At 36.7% G+C, this 27187-nt stretch overlaps 1 protein-coding gene across 1 annotated transcript in view; it reads left to right on the forward strand.

The window, feature by feature from the left end:
- Nucleotides 1-277: 277 nt before the first annotated feature.
- Nucleotides 278-27187, forward strand: part of cacna1ea (calcium voltage-gated channel subunit alpha1 Ea) — a 226128-nt gene continuing 199218 nt past the window's right edge. The window contains exon 1 of the mRNA XM_087264324.1: nucleotides 278-566. The gene's annotated coding sequence lies outside the window, so the exon portion shown is untranslated. The remainder of the gene's footprint in view (nucleotides 567-27187) is intronic.

Below are 27187 nucleotides of genomic sequence, written 5' to 3' on the forward strand. Positions count from 1 at the left end.
CACCATTCCAATTGGTTTGAAACTTCCCTCTCCATCAAAACCATTTGAACAGGCTCTGCATTTAATCTAATTGCGTGTGTGAGATTTTACGCGCACTTACCCAAAGCTAATATTCCCAGATAAGACAGTCCTCATTAAAATCCCCACAAACCAAGCTGCTGACCCTATACTATCATTGTGTTAAGAAGCGTAATGTGACATATTTAATAATTTATGTTTCCTAATTACTGAGACAGTGACTCTCGGCCCCCCTCTGGTGATCTAACCTGTCGTACTCAGTTTGAAACTGGGTATTTGTGTTCAGCACCCGCAATCTCTCCAGTGCATTAACCATTTTGGTGCTGTATCCGAGAGAGCGAGCGCGCGCGAGAGAGAGACAGACAGATGTACTTACTCGCTTAAAAGAAACATATTTTCAAAACACGGGCAGGGCAGGAATGGAAAATCGCCATCCAGTCGCAGGTAAATGAATGTGAGGAATAGTGAAGGACTCTCTGCGTTCCTGCGCGCTATTGCGGTGATGGAGCTGAGGGCACTTGTAGCTGCGCTCCGCGGATCTGATGCTGGTAAGATTATGTTCTTATTCACGTTCATTGGCACACTGATTGTTACACAGGTTTACACTGCCATCCTCTCAGAATGGAATGCCTGCTTACGTTTTGGTGGAGGCGATATTTACATTAGGTTGTCGTTAACTTCTTTCAGTCTCTTTAAAAATGTGTTGTTAGATACGTTTGTATTTGTTTGTCATTATTGTTATTTCAGTGAACTGAAGTCGTTGATCAAATCCACATATCTAGCTACTTATATATTTGTATGTTGGGCAGGGATGAGTTTTTTTAATGAACCTGGTTCAACTGAAACTGTATCCATCGCTTTTTAGCTAGATTCAGGAAATAAAATCTAAATTATATTTGCTCTTGATGCCACGTAATAAGATGAAATTATAACTTAGGGTCAGACTTTAACAAAGAACGTTTTTGTTAGTTTTTGAGATACTTTTCATCGAATTTTAGAGATTCTAAATCAGGGGTGCTCAACCCAATTCCTGGAGATCCACCTTCCGGCAGAGTTTAGCTCAAACCCTGATCAAACACACCTGAACCAATTAATTAAGACCTGAACAGCACTGCATAATTACAGGCAGGTGTGTTTGATATGGGTTGCAACTGAAGTCTGCATGAAGGTAGATCTCTAGGAACAGTTTTGGTCACCTCCTGCTCTAAACAACTGACACACTATGGTTATTCATTAAAGTACATAAAAGACTCATAAAGTCTATCGTCAAATACATTTTGTCTACTGCAAATCAGTATTAATATATAATTAGCTCTAACGTCTGAGTTAATTTGTTAATATATTTATTGGAATTAGACATGAAAAATTAAGTATTTATGTATGTAAGAGACATGAAGAACCTTTCAGAGTTTCATTTGTTTCTGAGTGTGATTTGCACGATTCGATTCTCTAGAAAGAATTGTTTCAAAAGTGCAGTTTGTTTGACTGTGGCACTACACGATTAGTTTGTTTTCTAATCAAATCACTATTCGCATTGTATATTTATTGTGCCGTGCTAAATCAGTGATCACATCCACATATCTATTCTATATTATATTTGTATGTTGGGCAGGAATGAGTGTTTTTAATGAACCTGGTTCACCTGAAACTGTATCCATCGCTTTTTTAGCTAGATTCAAGAAATATAATCTATATTATATTTGCTCTTGATGCCACATGATATGATGAAATTAGGATCAGACTTTAACAACAATAAGGAAAAAAAGTAACTTTTTGAAATAATCAAATTTTAGAGACTATACCTTCCTGCAGAGTTCAGCTTCAACCCTGATCAAACACACCTGAACCAATTCATTAGGACCTGAACAGTACTTGATATATAGCGCTTTTCTGGGCACTCAAAGCGCTTTACACATAGGGGAGAATCTCCTCATGCACCACCAGTGTGCAGCATCCACCTAGATGATGCGACGGCAGCCATTTTGTGCCAGACCACACACCAGATTTTTAATGACCACAGAGAGTCAGGACCTCGGTTTAACATCCCATTCGAAAGACGCAAGTGCAAGACTGTAGTGCAAGTATAGTAAAAGTATCTGTTGTAAATATTACTCAATCTATGAGTAAAAAGTAGCCCCTTAAAAATACTCAAAAGTAATGAGTAGTAAGTATTGCGCTGTGAACACCTGATGTGTTTACTTGCAATTTGTGAGCGTGTGAAAACGTAACATTATGTAGTGAATTTAGTGATTGTTTAAGGCCATTTGGGTAGTCTAAACAGTCATTTCATTTCATTTAAAGATTTTGTTGGACACTTTTCATGTTTCAAAACGGTTTGCTGCCTTTATAAAGCATCATGAGTTTGTTCAAAAGGATGCTATTTAGTTTCTATGTACGATTTGATTGGACAGGAATCACAGGACTGATTTTTCTTCTCAGCCAATCCCTATAGACAAGAAATAATAAAGTATGCAATTTGAATGAAAATAGTAGGAGTAAAGTACCGATATTGCACTAAAAATGTGCTCAAGGGAAAGTGAAAGTACACATTTTTAAAACTACTTAGTAAATTTTAATTCCTTAGAAAAACTACTCAAATTACAATAGTTTGAGTATTTGTAATTTGTTACTTTTAACCACTGTCAAAGACTAAATCTTCAAACCCATTTTGTCAACCGCAAATCAGTATTAATATATAATTAGCTCTAACATCTCAGTCATTAGTTCATATATTTATTGGAATTAGACATGAAAAAATTAAGGATTTATTTGAGAGAGATGATTCATACACAAAGGACCTTTCAAAGAGTCAAATATTATTCCTTTGTTTCTGAGAGTGATTCACGTGTTTCAATTCTCTGAAAAGAACCGTTTCAAAAGTGCAGTTTGTTTGACAATGGCACTACATGATTGGTTCGTTTTCTAATCAAATCACACTATTCACATTGTATATTTCGTGCATACCTTTTTCTTGATTGTAACATTAGTCCAGGAAACAGCAACTGAGTCCAAAAGACAAAACGACATTTTCAGAGGTAGGAAATTGAATAAAATAAAATAAAATATAATTAATTATTTTCAAAGTTATTTTTAAGGTCACATAGAAATCTTATCACATAGGCTAGCCTATCATATAGCCTATACCTAAGCGGTTTTAAAATAACTTAATAAATATGTAAATGTCAATAAAATATTCACTTGATGTTGTAGTAACGTTAGATATTACGTATACATATTTCACACTGTTCACACCACTGTTGTCACTAACGTTATCGCTGTGATGTTGGGTCGCTGTCTGTTCTGTATAGCCTACTCTTATGTTAAGTTATATTAAGTTAAGCGGAATTGTCAGTGTTTCTTAAAGTGTCTTTCAAATAGCTAAAAGAAAAGATTATGCTAGGAAAAGATTTTAGGTCAGTAGATAATTAACACTCCCTACAATATTGCATACTTTTAAAAACAATTAAACAAATGTGGTGTGTTCCATAAAATAATTTAGCTATGTTAAAATACACTATTTAATTTAGTCATAAACCGTAAAGCGCTAACAGTGCTGTAGTATTTATATTGTACTAAATTCCTTATTGAGTGTTAAACAGACGTATTGATGTGCACTCGCTCTAGATGGGTGTGTTCAGAACACTGACGGCAATCTGTCAGTGATGGTCTAGTTTGCTTTCATTTTCCTTTTCTCCTCATATTGATGAGTGGTAAACGTGCGTGCATGACTGTAAGTTGATTAATGTTCCGTTATTAGTAATTCTGTTTATCATGTTATAGTAATCCTGCTGCGGCACGGCCGACTAATATTACTATTAGTTCATATTGGAGCTTATAGAATGTGAAAGGATGACTCGCGGCTATTGCCAAATGTTTGCATTTTTAAATCTTCTGTTATACAATAATTCTTGGTCGTCTCGCGTTGGATCACATGTGGAATAAATTGTTGCACGTGAACACACCAAACGGACAAAAGCCGACTGAAAGAGAGTAGCGTTCTGTGCAAAGGAAAACTGAACTTCCAACTGGCACAAAATGTAAACAAAACAGCTTTTAGTACCATTATCAAAGTAACTGTCACTCACTACGGAGGGTTTTGCTCGTTTAAATATGTCTGATAATCTAATAATCCATATATTTGAGAAATGTAGCCAAATTACAGCCAGAATTCTTTGGTTCCTTCTTGGCTTGAATTGTTTACTTGCTATGTTATTTCACTACTTCACACTCTGCTCTGATTTATTGCTGAATAACCAATCAAAGTGCTCCCTTCATCCAGTGGTTCGATGCCAATTCAACACTGAATTGGGCCAAGGAGCTCCAATGTTAACCAGATGAGAGTCGACTTGTGTGTGTGACCATCAGCTTGGTGTGTACTGGCCCTAATTGTCACTTATTAGGTTACTAATACATGACAATAAATTACTAAAACACTTTGAAAATATTCACAACAGGAAAGTACTGAAGTTGCACTTTTTAAAAAGCAGCGTAACGAAGCTCTGTGCAAGTAGTCTATTCAGGCCATGGGCAATTTAGTTCTTAAAATCTATCTTAAAAAGTAACAGCAACAATTTGTTCTGATGAGAAATGTGTCATTAAGCGATATCACTAAATGAATAATTGTGAATGTAACCATTTAAATGAACTTTTAATATAAAAACAGCACATCTTGCTGGCCAAAGTTTAGTCATTGTTTCATTCCCTGATGACACAACCGAGGGCCTCTCAGTGCACATTGATTCTGGTTCAGGAAACAAGGTGTTTGTCAATACCAGTTCTCTGTTGCAAAGCAGATAAAACAGACATCCCCATTTATAGAGTCAGCACCCCAGGCGGTGTGTCCATGTTCAGGTGCATTATGTAGTGATGATAGAAAACCACAGACCTGCCACATCAGTCATAAATTGCAATATCACTGACAAATGGCTTCCCCCTGTTTAGTTATTTATTATTTATCACTTGAGCACTTAATGAAAATAAGATTCTGATCTCAATGCACCCGAATGGCTATTCACTTCTATTTTTAATATGGCTATAGAGCAGTGTTTTTGCCAAAAATCTAGTGTTTATCAGAAATCCCTTAGAAAAATTGCAATTAATAATTGTATTTTGAAAGGATAGTTCACCAAAACTGCAATAAATAAATAAATCTGTCATGTATATTAAAAATATTTTTCTATAGTTGAGAAAAGATACTGTTTTTAATGATCAAAAGAAGAAAGAAACTTAAACAGCTTCGAAACAAGGGCAGAGTGAGTGAATTATGACAGACTTTTTGTTTAGGTTTTACTATCCCTCTTAATATTAGAATATATACTTTTTATAATGCTTAAATGATTGTTATTTCAGTCCTGCAATCCTTACAGATAAGCGCAAACTTGATGTTGTATGAAGCTGAAAAGTCTTTTCTTTATGTTTTTGAAAAGTTGCAAATGCTAACTTTATCAAGTCAGTCACTGTAAAAATTACCAACAAATCCAAGCTGCATTATTCATGTCAGGCCAGTAGGTGCCAATGTCACTTTGTCAAGAAACACTTAGCATGGTCTGGTACTTTCAAATGCTTATAAAGTGAATACATATTTTTGCATGCACATACAGAACTTCAAATACAACAGTTCTGTCTCGATTCTGATAGGCAAAATCAGCACTCCTACAGCCTCTTCACCCTTGTGTATTACTCCGCCCATATACAGAGACAAGCAGAGGAATAAACTCACTATAGTTTGACAAATGCTGCTGCTGTTGGACAACATAATGTGCTTTTGAGGCGTTTTTAGGTGAGAATGTAGTTGTTTAGATTGCAACTATGCAGTTTGTTATAAGGATAGTGCCTATTTTTAAACATTTATAATTTTGGAGATTTAGTGTGTCGGCGGCCATTACCTTGTTATTGAGCAGAGCAAAGAGGGCTGAAGTTCCACCACAAGATGGCGACAGAGATCTCATAATAATTGCTTAGGGGAGGAAAAACGTAGCATAAATTTCAAACTACAGCTGATTAAATCATTATAAAACTGGTTAGTGACTCTCTGAGTGGATATCTCTCTTTTGTATGTTGTAGTGCTGAATTTATAGAATAATAATCTGGTAGTGTTTGCTTTGCTTTGGCTTTTTCAGGATTAATTATTGTGATACCCCGATTGCAACACAGAAATACTGGGAAATTACTGTAGACTGATGACATTTCAGTCTAATAATCTTAAAATGTGAGCAAAATCACCTGTTTTATGATCATTTTAGCCATTATGCTAGAGAATTGTTCAAATACTAGCTGTAAAGTGGCATTGGTGAAGTAGCTCACGGTTTCTGCTGTTCTGACCAGCTGCAGATGTGTATGAACGGTGGAGGAAAGTAGTTCCTCATACAAAAGGATTTTTGAGACTCTCCGTGTTTGATTTTCTTTTTTATATACACGATTCTGCAGTCAAACTGTTGTATAAATGCACTCATAAATCACACTTGCCAATCCATGCCTCCCACCAGTGCCGATATACAGTCATATCGCACTGCAACTCGTGTGATATTGCTCATATATATATATATATATATATATATTTATATATATATATATATATATATATATATATATATATATATATATATATATATATATATATATATATATTTCCCAAACATGTTGTCATTTTAGCTGAATTATTTTAGCTGAAAATGGTGTAAACGTCAACTAGGAAAAAACAGATGCTCTTATCTACAAAGACAGCTCAAAATGGCAGCAGTTTTAGCATCAGGATGATTTAATGTTGAGTTTGTCTCTTTTCCACTTTGATCTCTATAAAGGGTGCCTGTGTAGACAACAGATCGCTTCATCGCATGTTCTTGGAACTTGTTATCCTAAAGTGCCGAGACACCAGACATTCAGACGGCTTCAGAATGTTTGCTGAAATTGCAGCCCTTTTATCCTATTTGTTGTGTGAAGGTCCGAGTAAAAACACCGCACTTTGATCCAGATTCCCCCGCGAAGCAATGTGAACAGCTCTCTTATTCGTGAAAATGATGGATTCTTGGTTTGTTGTCATGGAGACCAGGATTAAAATGCAATGTCATTCTTGTGATCCTCTTAAGTTTTAATTAAGGATTTTTTGCTTTCATGCTTCACGTTTGAACAGTCATAATGTAAATTTAGTCTGTTCATCATGTGACTGTGAAGGCATGACCTTGTTGACAACAACTTCCGCGAGACCTTAGAAATGTTGTCAAGACACGTTGTTAGATTTAATTAATATCCCACAGGGGCGTCTGTTGTTTATAATAAAACAAAATCAGCCAAAACAAAAAAATCAAATGAGCTGGTATTTTACACTCTCTTTCCTTCAAATAATGTAGTTTAGATGTTTAAAAAAGTATGAGAGACTGAGAATAAGAATATATAGACATACTGTACTTATCGCTCATCCATATGAACATTTGTAAAGAGTTCAATAGCAGCACTCCTGTCACATTAACAAGTCTTTCATTGTAATGTGATGGCTGCGCTATAAATTCCTGAGTACTTGAGTGGTAAAAGAAGCCCTTTTCTTAAAAAAAAAAAAAAAATGAAGCTAGTTCTTATTCGAGAGCATTAAAGGTGCACCAATGCGTGAGAGAGGCTGTAATTCAGAGTCTGGCAAGTCATCGATTAAAGCATCTTTTCAGCATAATTAGACCCTGATTAGTTTTGAACTCGTTCTCTCCGTCTGTTCTAGAGTCTCAGCTCTGTCCTCGGAGGAGGTTACGTGTGTCTTGAGCTGTTTAATTCAAACGCTCCTCAGGTCTTCTATGGCAGCGTTTACAAAAACTCAGCGTGACGTATGGAGTCTTATTTTCAAAATGGGTGAAGCCGTCATGGTGACACAGGCCATTAAGCATGCTATTATAGGTGACGTGTCAGGGTTCTCCAGATTTCAGATTTCAATGCCTTGTAATCTAGTGCTGTTTTTCCAGGCTACTTTAATATTAGATAGCCAGACACATCTTCTTTGTGCTGAAATTGTAATAAACCCCAGTAATAGGTCTTTTCATTTTTTTCACAGAATTTGAACGATACTTCTTGAGTGCACTGTTCTTTCAAACTGCTCTTAGAGATAAACAAGACGTGTTACTTATCAGAGTATAGCATTTGGAACATGTCTATTTATATTATTTCTCTCAGGGTTCTTCACATGTGTTTAAAATGTATCTGAGGCTCACTAAAAGTTTTTGCCAGATTACTGTTATGTGTGCACTCCACTCTCCACATACACATAAACCAAACAACAGGGATAACCAAAAGTGTACTAACAAACACTTACAATTGGAAATGTAAAAACTCAATGCTTATACATTGACAATTCAAGACCAGTGTATTAACCATACTATACTTAAGCTGCGGTCACTCTGGACTTTTCTCCCCATAGACTTCCATTCATGTTAAATGGAGTCTAAAATGTTTTGAAATTCTCTAATTTAAGAGTAAATATCTGGCCAAATGCATTCTTATAGCCACAAAAGATCACATCTACTAACTTACACTTACTTAACATGATGTGTGATTATGGGACACATGTGAAAAAGACTGTTCAAAGCAGATATCTTGTTGCATTATACAGACTACACTTAAAGTCATAATTACCATCTACATCCTTTTTTGTTTTGATTGCTTGTCTGTTCTCTTTTAAGCCGGTAACATTAGTTTGTTTATTTAAAAGTACATGTGCATTACGTTGACTGCTCTAATTTGTTATTCAGAGTGTGACGAAATAAAAGGGAAGGGTCAAAAACAAGAAGGGCTCAACCCTATGCCCTAATCTCTTCAAAGCTGTCACTCCTGAAGGTTAACCCTTTGAAGGGATTAGGGCATAGGAATGGTATGCAGTAATATACTAATCAGCATCCCTGTGCTATGGATCATGGGAGCCCGAAGTGCTCATCAGTTGTACCCCTCAAAATCCTTCTTTCCGAACGGCCCTTCGAATTTGCCAGTTTTAAGCACTTCAGAATGACACTTTTAATAGGATTGTTTGCACACAGAAGTGACCTTTGGAGGGTGATATATCAATTTTGGAATGTTCCAATAGTCGCAAGAAGCATATTTCAATGTATGTTACTACCAAAATAAAAATGGTAATTTGTCTCAGCTATGGGTAGTTTTTAAACGATTAGTTAATTTTGAACAAATCTTTTGTACGACTCCAGAACGATGAGTCCTCCCAGTAAGTGATTCATTTATTTGCGATAGAAGCCAATGCATTTAGAGCTGGAAAAAGATTTCATCCGTTCATTTCTCGATTGCTCAGTTTAGAGCTTTTCGTTCAACACATGAAAGACAGAAGCCAATCATATGCATTTAGAGCCGGAAAAAGATTTGGTCCGTTCATTTCTTGATTCCTCAGTTTGAGTCATTCATTCATCACGTAAACGACAGAAGCCAATCATATGCGTTTAGAGCCGGAAAAAGATTTGATCTGTTCATTTCTCAAATTCTCAGTTTAAGTCCTTTGTTCATTAATTGAAAGACAGAAGCCAATCATATGCATTTAGAGCTAGAAAAAGTTCTCGGTTTAGAGTCATCTCTCTGTACATGCTGTCACGTTATAAACGAATGACTCAGAAACCATAAGACATAAAAGGTGAACTAATCATAACTCCTTCAGGCTCAGAATGTGTGTATTGGTTAAACGTATGTGGGACTGTCATTGTGACGTAAACGAACCACTCAAATTTGAAGACCCGTCAGAAGAGGTGAGCTGATATAATCATAGACAAAAGACCAGGTAAACAATAAATGATTATTTTCTCTTTTTGACAGCATTCTAGTTATGACTTGTTTGTAGTGTGATAACGTTTGGGCTAGTTGTAGATAAGTTTGGAAGCAACTCGAAACATTTAAATAATATTGTGCCAAAATGATTGAAATGACTCGAAAAAAGATTCTTTCAAATCAATGAACGACTCAAAGGTCTGAGTCAGTAAAATGATTCGTACTTCCCACCACTAGCCTCAGCTGACCACTTGTTAATACTACGTCTAAACAGGGCATTAGATGTTAAATACTTAAGGTAATATTTCAATATTTCATCAGTACATTAGCATATTTGTGGTTCTGTGATGTTGGTAAATAAAAATATGTCTTTTTAGTAAATGTTTTATTTTGATTGTTTAGTTTTTTATATTTACATTTAGACATTTACATTTAGTCGTTTAGCTGACGCTTTTATCCAAAGCGACTTACAAATGAGGACAAGGAAGCAATTTACACAACTATAAGAGCAACAATGAATAAGTGCTATAGGCAAGTTTCAGGGCTGTACAGTCTAAGAAGGAAAGTATTAGTAGTATTTTAGTAATTTATTAATTTATTTTTATTTATTTATTTTTATTTTTTGGGAGTACAGTTAGTGTTATATCCAGAGAGGCAATTGCAGATTAGGAAGTGAAGTGGAGACTAAATAGTTGAGTTTTTAGTTTTGTTCTTGAAAACAGCGAGTGACTCTGCCGTTCTGATGCAGTTAGGGAGTTCATTCCACCAACTGGGCAGATTGAACGTGAGCGTTCGCGAAAGTGATTTCTTCCCTCTTTGGAATGAAGGACTGGACAACTTGGCTAAAAGATGAAATTGCAATATTTTTTTTCATATATGGCTATTTTTAACAATTGTACAACATAAATTTGATAAAAACAACAGAACAATATTAAACCACAGCCATTTAACTGATTATTAAACATTTAGCAAATATCTTTAACTGTGATGAATTTTTTTAGCGTTGATTTAATGATTATACTTTATTAGCTTTTCACAAACTCACAATCCCCTTTGCAGTTCATTTATGAACCCCCAAGGGTTTACCATCTGAGGAAAACCTGATTTAAATCTGTTGCTTTAAAAGTGTTTAGTTGTCTTTTCTTTAAAAGATAAGTATAAGCGACTTTGACTAATTAAAGTGAGTAAATCTGTTGGAATTCACTGATACTCACAAGAAGCATCTTTCAATGCATGCTACTACTAAATAGAAATGGTAATTTGTCTTCGCTAACCAGTTGTTAATACTAAGTGAAAACATGGATTAGATGTTAAATATTTAAGGTCATATTTCAGTATTTCATCAGCACATTAGCATATTCGTAATTCTGTGATGTTGGTAAATGAACAAAATATATTTATCATAAATGTTTTATTATGGTTGTTTAGTTTTTTATGTATATGCAGGACTGCACAACTTGGCAAAAAGATTCAGTCGCAATCATTCTTGCATATACTGTATAATTATTTTTACAGTTATAAAACATATATTTGATGAAAACAACAGAACATATTAAATCACAGCTTTTTAACTGATTATTAGACATTCAGCATATCTTTCTTTCTGTGATTCATTGTTCAGCCTTGATTTAATGATTAGACTTCATCAGTTTTTCACCAACTCACAATCCCCTTATAAGTTCTGTTATGAACCCCCAAGGGTTCACCATCTGGGGAAAGCCTGATTTAGGCTTCAAAAGATGTTTAAACATGTCTGATGTGAATAGCGAAATTAGAGTACAGCTATCAGAGATGACATAAAGTGTCCTAGGTAATCTTATTACATTAAACCCATGTCGTATGTTGTTTTAAACTGAGCTGAATCTGTTTGGATGAGTCGATCGCACATCTGAAATAATCCGACTTCTTTGAAGATCTTACAGGTTGTCGCCGAATTGAATATGAATATTCAATCTGATGGTGTGCATTACACCGAACAGTGGCTTTCAGGTCGTGTCTTTCATGCTAACAAAAACCCATGAGTTCTTACTCCCTAAGAATGAATTTCCAAGGGTACCTACTTTATGCCTCTTCATTTCCCTATTGCCCTCAGCTGTTTCGTCATGCTTTTGAAGGGGAGTCGATCATTATGTGTTTAGTCTTGCTTCGTGTCCTCAGAAAAGTTGATGCTTGTTGTTCAAGGCAATCTGGGCTTCTTCTATTCACGGTGGTGATAATTAAAAAAAGCATATAGTGCAAATGAGTGTAATTTTCATGGCTGATGGAGGCTAACAGCAGGGAATGAGCAACAACTCAATAGTATTTCCTTAGATTTTTAGGGGTTTTTCTCTTTCTCAGTTTAGTGTTGTATTTTGCCATTTGATAGTATGACAAAATGAATAATATTCCCTTTGAAGAAAGTAGATAACTGTCACTTTTGGCTTGCTTATAGGGCTAAAATAGCTGCTATTACAGTGATACAGGAAAACAAAGTGGAAATTATTGTTGCTCAGAGGTTGCCCTTTTATAACTCAGGGAAGGAACGGGTATTTTTGCCTCAGATGATTCTCAGAAAGCCCTTTAGGAAATCAAAATAGACACAAGTGAGACATTGTTGACATAGTGGGAGTAGAGCTGTGCAATTAATGTGGATAGCATAGATCAGATAATTTGTTCCTGGTAGAATTTGATGAAAAAATGTTGAGGTTATATTAAATTTCTCACTTTTGATGACAGTCATGCCTTGGTATCTTGGTAAATTATTGAGTGTAGAAGAGACACATCTGAAAATAATGAGAGAAAAGTCTTCAGTTGCTTGCCAGCTGAATCACTGCTGTATAAGCGAAATTATTATCCCATATAAATAATTCTATTTTTTATTTTCTTTATTTTAGAAGTGTTATGATGTCTTGTTGCTATAGTATTAAACATATAAAGAAAAACATTTCATTGTGCTGTTTGAAGTTATTAAAAATAGCATACAGTGGTTAAAAATTATTATTTTTTTAAACATTTGTATTCAACATAGTCATTCACTGGTCACCAAACCTTGCTAGTACCAAATTCCACACAGGCTCATTCTGAAAACGTATTGCTATATACATTTCTGGAGAGCACCAAATACGTCCTAGGAGCTACGTTTTTTTTTTTGCAGTTTTCCACCAGAGGCCGCTCTGTATGCTTTTTCAGATTTCAAATTTCTCTTGCGAGTGCCATTCACGCCTGCTGTTCTTGCGTAAATTCACCAGAGGCCGCTGTCAGACTGACTGTTGAACACCTGAATGACTGATCGATCGACTGACCCACCCTCCTCCTTCCCTATAACCCAGGGGTTCCCAAACTTTTCAGCCCGCGACCCCCAAAATGACAATGCCAGTGACTCGTGACCCCCAATATTCTCTGAGGTGGTGGTTAAAAATACAGAAACCTTGTATGCAATGACGCACACACACACCCATAGACCCAAGTCTATTCTTTGTTTTGTTTTTTTATGTATGTCAGTGCTGTAAATGGGCTAGAAATTTTAACCTGGTGTTATAAAATCAATCTGCTGCATCTGACAGTATTGCTGTGTCTTTAGTATAATGTAATTACCCGAGAAGTCGCAATCCAACAGAACTAGTAACTATAAGCTACTATAGTAACTATATCGTTTATAGTAACTATAAACGACTATTTTTTTCTCTTTAGTAGGTTATTGATAAAATACAGTAAGTCTTAAGGTTTAATAAAAATTATTAAATTTTTGAAAATCACCAGGCGACCCCCCTTCATTGTCCCGCGACCCCTCGGGGGGTCCCGACCCCCACTTTGAGAACCTCTGCTATAACCTCTGCTATGTTTTCAAGCATCGATTGACCCGCACACCCACTTTCCTAAATCCAGCAACAGTTTTAAAAAGCAACCCAAAGGAAGAAGAGTCCTCGCCTGATTTTTACCACATTTTTCACCCTGTTATTTACATGTTTATTTTATTTTTTGGCTTCTGTTTTTGTCTTACCTACTTTCTAAAACCGTTCTTCACCAGACTTGAAGCCTGTCATCGTGGTCAACTCTTCTCTGCATCTCAAATCCGCTGATGTCAATGGCGAGCTTCTGGATAAACTGTTAATAGTCATTTTAAAAATCATTTTAAAGACGAAAGCCATACATACTTCTGGCTACATAATTCACGATCTCCAGAAATAAATATAGGGCTACATTTTCAGAATGAGCCTATATGTTGATCACGTTGGACCCTTTTTTGTCTTGCTTATTTCTTCATGCCATTGATTTATCAAGGTACTGGATACATTCCTTTGAGATTTTCAGCCAGGCTCATTGGAAATACTGTACGTGCCTCTGCCAACATTTTTGTGAAACATAAAATATGTTGCTCCGGTAACATTTCATTGCACAATTCAGATCACAGTTCACTATCGGGCAATGTCTACATTTTGGTGAATCGAAATACATTATTTAGAGTGTATTTTGTCATATGTTTCACATACACCTTTTTCTTTCTTTTATACAAGCCGGGACTTCTTATACAGATCACCTTGACCAGCCAACCACTGACCCAAACCCTTCCAAAAAATCCAACTAATAGTCTTTTCAAAAGCTAACAACTTGATTACTTTGATTTGACATTTCTTTTATATCTTTTGTGGAACCATGCTTTACAGCAGTGGTCCCCAACCACCGGGCCGCGGACCGGTACCGGTCCGTGGAACAAACGTGGCCACATAAGAAATCACAGGCTGCGTCCGAAACCGCCTACTACTCAGTAGGTACTGCATTTCAATTTAAACTTACTACTCGGCCGTTAGAAAAGTACGTTCTATACAGTATGAATGTGAAAAGTATGAATGGAATTCGGACGTACTACATCCGCCATTTTGTCATGGTCACGTGACCTACCTGCGTCAGTTGCGTCACTTTACTTCCATTCATGAATTCGCTCGCGGGGCATCATGGGATAGCGCAGCATGCATGGGATGCGCACTCCGGAATCTCGCCGGAAGTAGTAAGTCATCCGGGTACTTCTCGCATACTGATTTTCGAATTCTATGAATTCGGACATACTACTCGGCTCGCATACTGATTTTGGCATATTTTATAGTATGGAAGTATGCGGTTTCGGACACAGCCATAAATTATTTCTGTAGAAAATATTCCCTCCGCGACTTGGTATCTTCCACTCACCCCCCGCCATCTCACGTGAAATGGATTATGCCAAAATCCACCACAGAGCGGGAAGAATGATTGCTAGAATAGAGCTCATTGGTGGTTGTTGATAGTTTAAAGTTATAAAACAGGTATTATAGAGTCCAAATCAGCAGAGCATTTAAGGATTGTGCATATATTTGTGCGTGCATCGCTAAGTAAGAACCCGGAACCATTGCAATATTTATCTATATGGAGTTTCACATAATCATACTCATTAGAGCTGTAACATGCCAATGCATACATTTTATTCGTCTATACGGTTGTATTATTGTTAATATGTTCGTCAGTTGAGATGTTTGGCACAGATGTTATGTATTTGATGCATATAAACCTTGATTGAAACATAATCTGACCGCGAGCGCACTGAGTTGTTCATGATTAACCTGGATGCACGAGCGCAGCAGCTGTATTCACGTGAAGACCCCTCCCCTCACGTCGGTCCGTTGTAAAATTGACAAACGTTGACCCGTCCGCGGTGATAAAAAGGTTTGGGACCACTGCTTTACAGGACTCAAACCTGAGCTATTACAACACTCTACAAAGTGAGCTACTGAGCAAAATGACCATACCAGAAAAGTTGTCCATATGGAGATTAATAGATGAGATGAAATAAGAAAAGATTTGTAGAAAAATGTATTCGATTACAAACCGTAGACACAGTTAAATTGCTTTGTGGGATTTATTTGCCTCTGTGGAAAGAGCTGCATGCAAATAATCCTGACAATATGTCCCTAAATATCATTAGTGTAAAAAGGAGCATAATAATGTGCCGTTGTGTTATTTTTACCTAGAAACTCCAGTCAACCTTTGTTGGAGATTTTAGTACAAATTGACGTTATGGCATTGTACAGTTGGTGCACATTTGAGGCACATCATTGATGCTAATCTCACATTCCATGTCATCCCATAAAGTGCCTCATTAGACTGAGTTATGGTGACTCTGGAGGCCATTTGAGCCACTTGATACTACAGTATATCAAAAATTGAGATAATCTAAACTTTGTCAGAAGATACATTAACCTGTGGAAAGTAGCTGTCGCCAGATGAATAAACTATTAATATGCTCAGCTTCAAAACCGTGGCATTTACATGATGCTCATTTGGTACTAACTGTGCAAAGAGAATACACCCCACAGTTTTACAACACCAACAACAGCAGCCTGATCCTCTAACACGAAGCATGGATGGATCCTTATGGTTGCTTTTGCGAAATTCTCACCTGTAGCCTCAGTTTGCTGTTGTTAGCTGAGAGAATTGGACTGAAATGCTCTTCTGCTGCTGTAGCTCATCTGTTTAAAGGTTGGATGTGTTGTATGCAACCCAGGCTCATTGCGGATACGTACCCAGATCTACATTTCTGGGAACAGCAAAAATATGTAATCGGAGGTACCTCTGCTCGCAGTTTTTGTTTTTGTATATCCACCAGAGGCCGCTGTGTATACGCTTTTTGAAGACATCAAATTTCTCTCAGCATCGTCTTCCCACACAAATTCGCCAGAGGGCGCAATATACACTTCAGCCGACCAAGCCAGCTTGCTGTCGACTGACTGACTCACCCACCCACTCCTTCCCTAAACCCAACTGATAGTGTTTTCAAAAGCAATCTAGAAAACAAAAAGCCGTCGCAGCAGTGTGATTTCACCACTTTTTCAGCCTGTTGTTTATTTATTTATTTTAGTTTTTTGCTTTTGTTTTACCTTTTTTCTGGAACTGTTCTTCGCCAGACTCAAACTCTAACAACGTGGTCAACTCCGCTTTACTTCCAATGTCCAGCAATGTACATGGCGAGCCACTGGGCAAAACTGGAAAAACAGTCCACCCGGAGGTAAGCATTCAGCTGTTATTGCCAAAAAGGAACATTTTAAAGACAAAATACTACCTCTGGCTACATGTCTTGCACTCTCCAGAAATGTAGACAGGGGATACGTGTATACAATGATACAATACAGGGGATACAATGAGTGTTTGTTGGTTGTATGTTGAACAAGTATGAAATATCTGTTGCCACAGTTTTTTTCTACTTCTTTTTCATACCATTTTCTTTTTGATGGTTGTGTGTGAAAATTCCAGTAGATCAGCAGTTTCTGAAATACTCAGATTAGCCTGACACCAACAGCTATACCACATTCAAAGCCACTTAAATCACTTTTTTCCATTTATTTGACAATAACTCCATGCCTCAATGCATTGAGCTGCTGCCATTTAATTAACTGATGTATTAGATATATTCGCATGAACAAGCATCTGAACAGTTGTACTAATAAACCTTTTTTTCTGCTGGTTCAGGCATTCATTATTCAGTTCTAGGTGCTGAACAGTATAGAAATACGCCTGCTTGCCAAAAACATCCTGTTTGTGTGGACACTTTTTTGGCTCCAGCACTCCACATCTTCATCATCTTTGAAGTAATGCTTTTCATTTTCCTAGTAACCCCAAAAGCAATAAAGTGTGGCACTGCAGGATGTCAGGCTACGTCCGGTTGAAAGCTTTTAGTCCTGCGTTGCACTGAAGCATTTGTGACTAACAAAGGATTTGACGGTCCGGTAGTGTTCAGGAAAGGATACAACTTCACAAGCTAAACCCATATGAAGAGCTTAAATATAAAATTGGTGGTAATCAAAAGCTTAAAGGAACACTCTACTTTTGGAAATAGGCTCATACCATTTATGAATCTATTCAGCCAATCTCCAGGCCTGGTGCGAGCACTTTTAACTTAGCTCAAACAACAGACATAATGAAATGTTTACATTTTTATGCTGATTTAGCTAGAAACTTCACCACCTGACCTAAGTCTTGTCGTTGATGCCAGCTGTAAGAGCAACAAATAATAACTTGACATTTAGTTGATCATTTGGAAACGTGTCAAAAGGTAGATTTTTCCAGATGTATTATCTGTTGAGCTGCATCCTGCATATAATAATACTGCAGAAGACCTACTGGAACCCGCATAGACCCAAGATTCTTACAGAAATCAGTTAAGTTTGGTGAAAGTAAAATCATGGTTTAGGTTTACGTTCAGTATGGGGATGTGAGAAAGGTCTGCAGAGTGGATGGCAACATCAACAGCCTGAGGTATCAAGACATTTGTGCTGCACATTACATTACAAACCACAGGAGAGGGCAAATTCTCCAGCAGGATAGGGCTCCTTCTCATACTTCAGCCTTCACATGAAAGATCCTGAAAGCAAATATTGGCCAGCCCAGTCACCAGATATGAACATTATTGAGCATGTCTGGAGTAAGATGAAGGAGGAGGCATTGAAGATGAATCCAAATAATCTTGAACTCTGGGAGTCCTGCAAGAACGCTTTCTTTGCCATTCCAGATGACTTTATTTAAGTTATTTGAGTCATTGCAGAGATGTGGATGCAGTCCTCTAAGCTCATGGGAATCATACACAATATTAATTCATTTTCCACTGCACCATGACTTCAAATTCTATACTGTACATTATTTCTGTTAAGTGACAAGACTTTTGTCTAAGCAAGGCCGGACCTTACTGTCCTAATTAAATAATTAGAAATAAAGGCATGCTCATATTTTGTTTTGGTAAAATAAGTGTAATCTGAAGGCCTTCACATTTCATATAAGTCACTTTTGATACCAAATGATTAACTAGAAGTCAAGTTATTATTTGTTATTCCTAAAACTTGGATAGGCGACAAGATTTTTGTCAGGTAGTGCATACTTTCATTCTGGCATATTGATCGAGGAACTTTTCTGCCATACCATGGCTTCGGCAGGTGCAATGTTATTACGTAGCAGTGTTACCTAACTAGAGACTCTTTTCAATCAATATTGGCTGGTATGGAGGCAAAGTATTTTTTATTATTTTGACATAATGAGAGTATAGTTCTTAGGAAGATTGACTGAATGGATTAAAGATGGCAAAACTTATTTTACAACTCTAGGTGATTTGTAAAATGTGGTTATTTCCAAAAAAAGTGGGTTTCTTTAATGTCAGAGTAATATTTAGGTTTTAGCAGTGTAAAAATTTCTTTGTTTGATTTTGTATGTCCAATTTAATTGCTGCTTAATTGGATTGTCAGAATCGATGCGCAAACACTGAACCTTTTAAAAAGATTCTCTCAGTGTGTTTAAGGCCAACGGAAATTCTTGAGCCGTCTCCACCACTGCTCAGTAAAACAGCAGCTGTAGCAAACTGTGAAGGATTCAGCCGCTATTCTTATCTTGCAGCACAGTGGCCTTCATTCCAAAAGGTTCCTCAGTGACACACAATGCCAGTCTGCATTCAGAGACTTCTTCCGAGTTTTCCGCGTGTGCATCCATTGAAAAAAAGAAGAAGAGAAAAATGTCCAGTGAAATTAATTGAATTCAGGACATTTTTTACACACAATTGCTTTGTCTTCCTTTATGTACTTGGTCTTGTAATGAATTTGGTTGTAGATTTAGTGAGACTCAAACTAATCTTAGCTTATCTCTGACATAATGTTGATATCTTACTACTTTTATTGGGTAACACCAATTTCAGCATAGGCTACGAAATGAATTATTCACCAAATATTTACATTGAATAAAATACTCAAATACATTTCAAAGGAGGATAATGTTTGTTTAAAAAAATGGAATTGCATTTATATTGCATTGTGTCTCTGTCTAGATCTCAGTGATTGTACATCAGATAAATATCTATGTACTTCCAATGCAACTAAGTTCTTATTATATCTTAGTTTTGTGTATTTTGTTCTAATAAGTTTATTTAGACTCATATTTTACACACACACAAAAAAAACTTTTGCTGCTTATTTAATCTACTTATTTTAAATGAGTTGAAACATCACAGGGGTGACACTGTGGCTCTGTCACCTCACAGCAAGAAGGTTGCTGGTTAGAGTCCCGGCTGGGTCAGTTGGCATTTCTGTGTGGAGTAAGCCGAAAGAAAAATACATGAATGAATGAATAAATTGGCCTTAGTGTATGTGTGTGAATGAGTCTATATGGATGTTTCCTAGTACTGGGTTTGCAGCTGGATAAGTTGGCAGTTCATTCCGCTGTGGTGAGCCCTGATGAATAAAGAGACTAAGCCAAAAAAAAATAAAGGAATGAATAAATGAATGAATAGACACAATTCTTAAGATTTTTATGGGCACAACTTAAAGTCAACTTAAATTTGTAAAAACGATGACGTTAACTTGATTTGTGTTAGGACAACATAATAGAATTATCTGGAGAATTTTTAACAGTGTATTTCCTCACCCTCTGACTGACTGTTACATGTTGTGTGTGAAGTTTTTGTATTAAATACAACACTTCATTCAACATTTAGTGTAATTGAAAAATATTTAACAACCATATGTTAAAAAATAAACATTCATTCATTCATTAATTTTAGCTTAGTCCCTTTATTAATCTGGGGTCGCCACAGCGGAATGAACCGCCAGGTTAGCCAGCATATTTTTTTACAGAGCAGATTCCCTTCCAGCTGCAACCCACCACTGGGAAACACCCACACACACTCATTCACACACATACACTACTGACAATTTAGCCTACCCAATTCACCTATAGTGAATGTCTTTGGACTTATAGGGGAAACCCAGAGGAAACCCAAGCGAACAGAGAGGGAACATGCAAACCCCTTAGAAATGCCAACTGACCCAGCCTAGACTCAAACTAGCATCCTTCTTGCAGGCAATAGTGCTACTCACTGCACCACCCAATAAACAAACAAATAAATGAAAATATATATATATTTATATATATTATCATAATAAAAGGTGGTTCATTCTGCTGTGGTGAGGTCTATTAAAGCAGAGAATGAGCTGAAGAAAATCAGTGAGTAACTTAATAATATATGATAACTTAATAATATTGTAATAATTGATGTATATGGGCAACTGGAGCTAATATAACCTAGCTAAATTGTTTAATCAATCTAAAATGGCTAGCAGGGTGCTAGCATTTATAGTGCATAACTTTGTTTCCTTGCATGTTAGCAAGAAGTACACTCATGTCCCATACAGCACACAACTCAGGCACAATCACTATTCTACCCCTTAGCCCTTCCCCTTACCCCTACCCCTCGTTTTACGCATACGTGCCAAGGGGTAGGGGTGTCCCTATTCTCTTTAGCTTGCAGGCGTAGGGCTAAGGGGAAGGAGTAAATAGCCCTTCAAACGAATATTTTTCAGGACCAAACTTGAAACCAAGGGGTAAGAAAATTTCCCAGAATTCACCTGCCACAACGGCAGTATTGCTGAACCCGAAAGTAAGGAGGTCCACAAATTAGCATTTTTTTGTCATTATTACGAATTTTTACGACAAACACATGATGTGTGCAGGTGCTGAAGTGCTGTCCTAATTCTTAGGGGTAAATTTTGAAGCCCTTCCCCTTCACCCTTGGCTTTATGGGCCAAGAGGAAGGGGTAGGGGTACAAAAATAGAATTGGGATTGGGCCTAAGTGTCTCTGTTAACAGCGATCTGGCAGAATTAAAAGTTAAGAGGCAGAACGAGAGGGGTTCTGGCTGCAGACCTGGTGCAGTGCTATCTGGGCTGCATCCAATGCTTTTTAATGGGCTCACCTAACCCCACCCCTAACCCTACCCGTTACAGTGACGTCACTAGCTCCATTTAAGTGAAATGTGTCTGACATTGCATCGCTTAGTGATGCATTCTCAGCTTGGATCATAAAGGCTGCATCCAGATACTATTGGGCAGGACTGTCAGTTTAATGTTTTATTCTGAGCTCAGAATATGAACAACACTTAACAGGACCGTACGCTTCCTTTACACATCACTCCTGTTGATGGTAATGACCAATATTTTATAAACCAATTAAAATATTGGGCTTAAAACACAGAAGCCAGCTTAAACCTGAACACATATTGAGTTTATAATGAAACAACCCATGTATTTAACTAGTATAACACATAAAATAACTCTTAACCCATCTCTCATGATGCACCTGGCTATAGTGCTGTGGGCCAGGTCATTACAATATAAGACTACATACTAATAATCTTTAATAAATGCTTAAAAAAATTATAAATAGAGGGCTTCAGGGTGGCGCAGTGAGTGGCATGATGGCCCCACAGCAAGAAGGTCGCTGGTTCAAGCCTCGGCTGGGTCAGTTTTTCATTTCTGTCTGGAGTTTGCATGTTCTCCCCGTGTTGGCGTGGGTTTTCTCTGGGTGCTTCGGTTTTCCCCACAGTCCAAAGACATGAGATACAGGTGAATTGGGTGGGCAAAAATGGCCCTAGTGGATGTGTTTATTAGTTCGCATTGATGTTTCCCAGTGATGGGTTGCAGCTGGAAAGATATCCACTGTGTGATATGTGTTGGATAAGTTGGCAGTTTATTCCGCTGTGGCAACCCCTGATGAATAAGGGACTAAGCTGAAAAAAAAATGAATAAATAAATGAATATTTTCTATAATAAAAAAACTTTTTAATGAAATAAAATAATTCATACATGAAGTTGTACATGAACTTTAATAAATTAGAACAAGGAAGGCACTATTTTTTTTTTTGCTTTGTTCATCTGAAGATACAGTCAAACAAACAAGCAAGCAAATTTCTGTAACTGCCAATTATTAGCCACATGTGCTTTCTTCCTTGTTGAAAACAGCATTTTCTTTTAATCTGTTTTTGTCTTAACCCCAAGCTCCTTACCATCTGTGTCTTCCTCTTCTTGTGTTTCATCTCTCTTTCATTATCGTTTCTTGTTTACTTTCCTCTGCGTACAAATGTGTTCTTTCCCTGGTAAATAAACCGCCTCCTTCAAGCAGCGCAGGGTGAGCCGTGTTCTCTTCATCATTCGTTTCGGCTGACACACACACACACACACACACACACACACACACACACACACACACACACACACACACACACACACACACACACACACACACACACACACACACAATTCAGTAATTAGACACATGCTCACTGCCGTCTGTATTCCTGCAGCTCCTTTGTTCGGGGACTGACAGGTGCTCTGGCTCAGGTGGATGCAGGGTTGAGTTCCTCTGGATGGGTCGTTGCCCCCAGCTGAGGGGAGAACCGGCCAGACTTTAGGTTAAACTCGTTTCTGCCGGTCTGCATTTCAAACAGACATCGCTTCATACCGTTTCAGCTCGTCACCAATGAGTCATGCTCATTGTGAACGTAGCAGAGGGGGAAAAATAAATCCTCTCCATACAAGGTTGTTTAGTGTCTCTGTTCCTCTTATGGAATATCGTTTTACACAAAAGCAGAGCAGCAGAAGAGTTAAAGGATTAGATCATTCAGAAATGGAAACTTGATGTTAATATTCTCACCCCTGAGCAATAGAAAGATTTTGTTTTTATAAATAGGTTTAACATTTATGGAGATTTTCAAGTAAAACTGTGGTGATTCATAAAATCTAGTCAATGACTTTGGGACATCAAGAGCTAAAAATGTAACTAAAACATTTTATTTATGCTGAAGCATTTTTACTGTGTACATAAAATACAGTTTCGTTATTGTGTGACTCACGGTTGTTTTCCATTTATTTTTAGTCATGTTTTCAAACTTTTCAACATCTAACATTTCCATCATCAAGGTCCCATAATGCAAACAAAAACATAAACAGACCAAAAGAACAGATTATGGAAAACTGCTGATTTACACACACAACAGTTCTGTCTGGTTTTTGTATCTGGCTGATAGCCGTGTGCTATTCTGCAGATAACAGCACTCGTCCAGCCTCTTAACCCTTCTCACCCTTGTGTATTACTCCACCCACACTGACAAATATTGCAGCTGTTGGGCAGCACAATGCACTTTTGAGGCTTTTTTAGTCGAGGTTTTTTAGTTTTTTTAAATCGCAACTATGCAGTTTATTTATAAGGATAGTGCCTATTTTAAAATATTCATAATTTGTGAGAGACAGCACGTCGGCGGCCATTAGTCTGTCATTGATCAGACCAAAGACGGTTGACAGTGTCCATCAACAAGATAGAGACAGAGACCGCATAATAAGCCCTTAAGCCTTCTTTCCACTGCACATGACAAACAACAAGCAACAGACCGGAAGTCATTCATTTCCAAGGAGAGTAGTGCGGGAGCTGCGAGGAGTTCCGAGATTATCTCCGGATGCGGAAAATTCGGATCCGATTTAAGCTGCGGATCCGTTGAAATATTTCAACTCCTGTGATTAGACCGTATTAGACCGGCCGACCGGATGTGATTTATTCCAGTGTTGTCCAAGCAGGTTCGTGTGCATGCGATGAGAAATTGTTGTTTTTTGGTTATTGTTTTAAATCAGAAAAAGTCTCTATTTTAAAAAAAAAACTTTAATTTTTTTTTTTTTTTATGTTGTCTCCACATTCCCTTCAATATTTTTAGCGGTCTATGAGTTTCTAGTATTCATTCATTTATTCAACCATGATGTTGAATAAATGAATAAAGAGAATATAGGCTCTGCTTTTATTTCGGACACTGCAATATATATATATATATATATATATATATATATATATATATATATATATATATATATATATATATATATTTATATATTTATATATATATATAGTTAAAGTCAGAATTATTAGCCCCCCCCCCTGAATTATTAGCCACAGTTTATTTTTCTCCCCGATTTCTGTTTAATAGAGAGATTTTTTCAACACATTTCTAAACATGAAAGTTTTAATAACTCATCTCTAATAACTTATTTATTTTATCTTTGCCATGATGACCGTCAATAATATTTTACTAGATATTTTGTAAGACACTTTTATACAGCTTAAAGTGACATTAAAAGTCTTAACTAGGTTAATTAAGTTAACTAGGCAGGTTAGGGTAAATAGGCAAGTAATTGCATAACGATGGTTTGTTCTGTAGATTATCAGAAAAAAAACATATAGCTTAAAGGGGCTAACAATTTTGTACTTAAAAGGGTGTTTAAAAATGTAAAATTGCTTTTATTCTAGCTGAAATAAAACAAATAAGACTTTCTTTAGAAGAAAAAATATTAACAGACATACTGTAAAAATTTCTTGGCTCTGTTAAACATAATTTGGGAAATATTAAAAAAAACTGAAAATTCAAAGGGGACTGATAATTATGACTTCAACTGCCCACAGAAGACTCGTTTGTTACTGGGGTCTTTCAGAAGTCAGTCTCACACTCTCCACTCCTCCATGACCACCACAGAATTTGCTCAGGATACAGCCGGGTCCATGATTATGGAGACCTCGGAGAAATAAACTTACATGAGTGTAGATGCCATTCAAATTATAATGTCTTTTAGGTTGTTGTCATGACTTTTTAATCATATAAATTTAACAAAGTATATATAGTTTTTTGGCTCTTGTATTTCATAAATCACTTACAGATAATCGCAGTTTCTGCAAAAAAATCTTTAATGTTCTTCTGTTGAAAAACAATCTCTTACATCTTGGATAGCCTGAGGGTATTTAAATCATGTATCATTAGTAATCATAATAATGCTCAATTCTATTTCCAGTTGCCAAATCCTGCCAAATCTTCTGTGTGAGAGTGCTTCTCATTTTCAAAAGCTGCCTATCTAGGCTGCTCGTCATCAAGCTTAATCGAAGGACATCTTCATTTTAAAGGATTCTTTTCAAGACTACCTTCATTCTGAATCCTTCATTCAGCTCATTTTAAAGGATGCTTTAAGTGGATCCTTCAAGTCCTCCAATCACCCACTATCTTTTGCACACTGTGCTGGTCTAATTTCATTATGCAATGTTAGACAAAACTGATATTGAAATGAAGGCAGTATGTTATTGATTTCATAATGCTAAAATATGTCTGATGGAAATTGTTGTTATTATGTACAGCTTTAAAGTCATCATGAAATGGATGTCATCGTCCTTTTTTTCCCGTATATTCACTTGAAACATCCTGAAATTTGAAAATAATTTAGGGTGGGGCATGCTTTTGTTCTTTGGGTGGCAATTGGATCGTTGGAAAATGGGTGTTGCTGTAGCGCTGTAGTCTACAAACCCAAGAAGGTCTAAACTAAAAAGCATGTTGACCTTGTTAGAATGCAGTCCATTTGAGTAACACCAAAACAATACTGTGTGCAAAAACTATGGCAAGCTGTTTTGATTTATTCTTTCAGGATATGTATTCTTGACATCAACAATCTAATTCTTGATTGAAATTTTTGATATCAACAATTACATTTATGATATTAACAATTACCATTTTAATATCAATAATTGAATTTTCACTAGTTAAGTGTCACCAACTAATAAATGTAACAAGTTGACATATAATTGCAGATATCAAGAATGAACATTTTAACTAGTGAAACTGAATTGTTGATATCAAGGATTGACATGTTACTAGTGGAAATCCAATTCCTGATATCAACAATTAGCATTCTGGATATTACCAATTAAGTTATTGATATCAACAATTTATGTCTTTGGACTGTTGGGGAAATCGAAGCACTTGGAAGAAACCCACATGCAATAACACAGGGAGAACATGCAAACTTCAGAAATGCCAACTGACCCAGCCGGGACTTGACTCTGAAGCCTTCTGGCTGTGAGAAAACAGTGCTAACCACTGAGCCAGCGTACTGCCCCATGTGATGACAAAATTATTATTTTGGGGTAAACTATCCTCTTAAAAACTCATTATTATTAAGGGTCCTCATCGACTAGCAAATACCCACCCACACATTTAGGAACAAAGCATAAAAAAACATGGCTGCATGATTACGTTTATGTTTTGTGAAACTCTTTCTCCACATACAGGTCTTAATGATAGACAGAAGAATAGTTTGTGTTTTTGTGAATAGTACAGGCATTGATTTAAAGTTCAGCCTGTTGAGTCTGTGCTAATAAGGTTTAGAAAAGCACTCATATATTTAGCGCTTTATTGTAAAGTGTCTTTTGACATTGATGGCCTCTCTCTTTCGCTCTCTTCTGTGGGATGACGATAATTACAACAAGGATGACGATATTGATGATGTCAGTCATGACTGATAGAGCTATAATTAATTCTTTACACAGTGTAATGTACCAGACGAAAAAAAAAGGACAAAAACAATTTACAAATCCAATGATTCAGATTTGAATGAAAGCCTGCTCTTTCCTCTATCATTTCATAGCTGCCACAATGCATTCGAAGTCTGTACCATGCATTGTCTCCAGTTGTTTCAGTATATATTTTCAGCTCTTCACACTTAAATGAACAATCTGTTCATGAGACTTTCAGGCTTGTTTAAATGTAATGTGTTTACCACCGTACTGTGTAAAATAAATAAATAACATTATTGAAA

The sequence above is a fragment of the Danio rerio genome, chromosome 8 (genome assembly GCF_052040795.2).
Source record: "Danio rerio strain M-AB ecotype USA chromosome 8, GRCz13ab, whole genome shotgun sequence".
Taxonomy (NCBI): domain Eukaryota; kingdom Metazoa; phylum Chordata; class Actinopteri; order Cypriniformes; family Danionidae; genus Danio; species Danio rerio.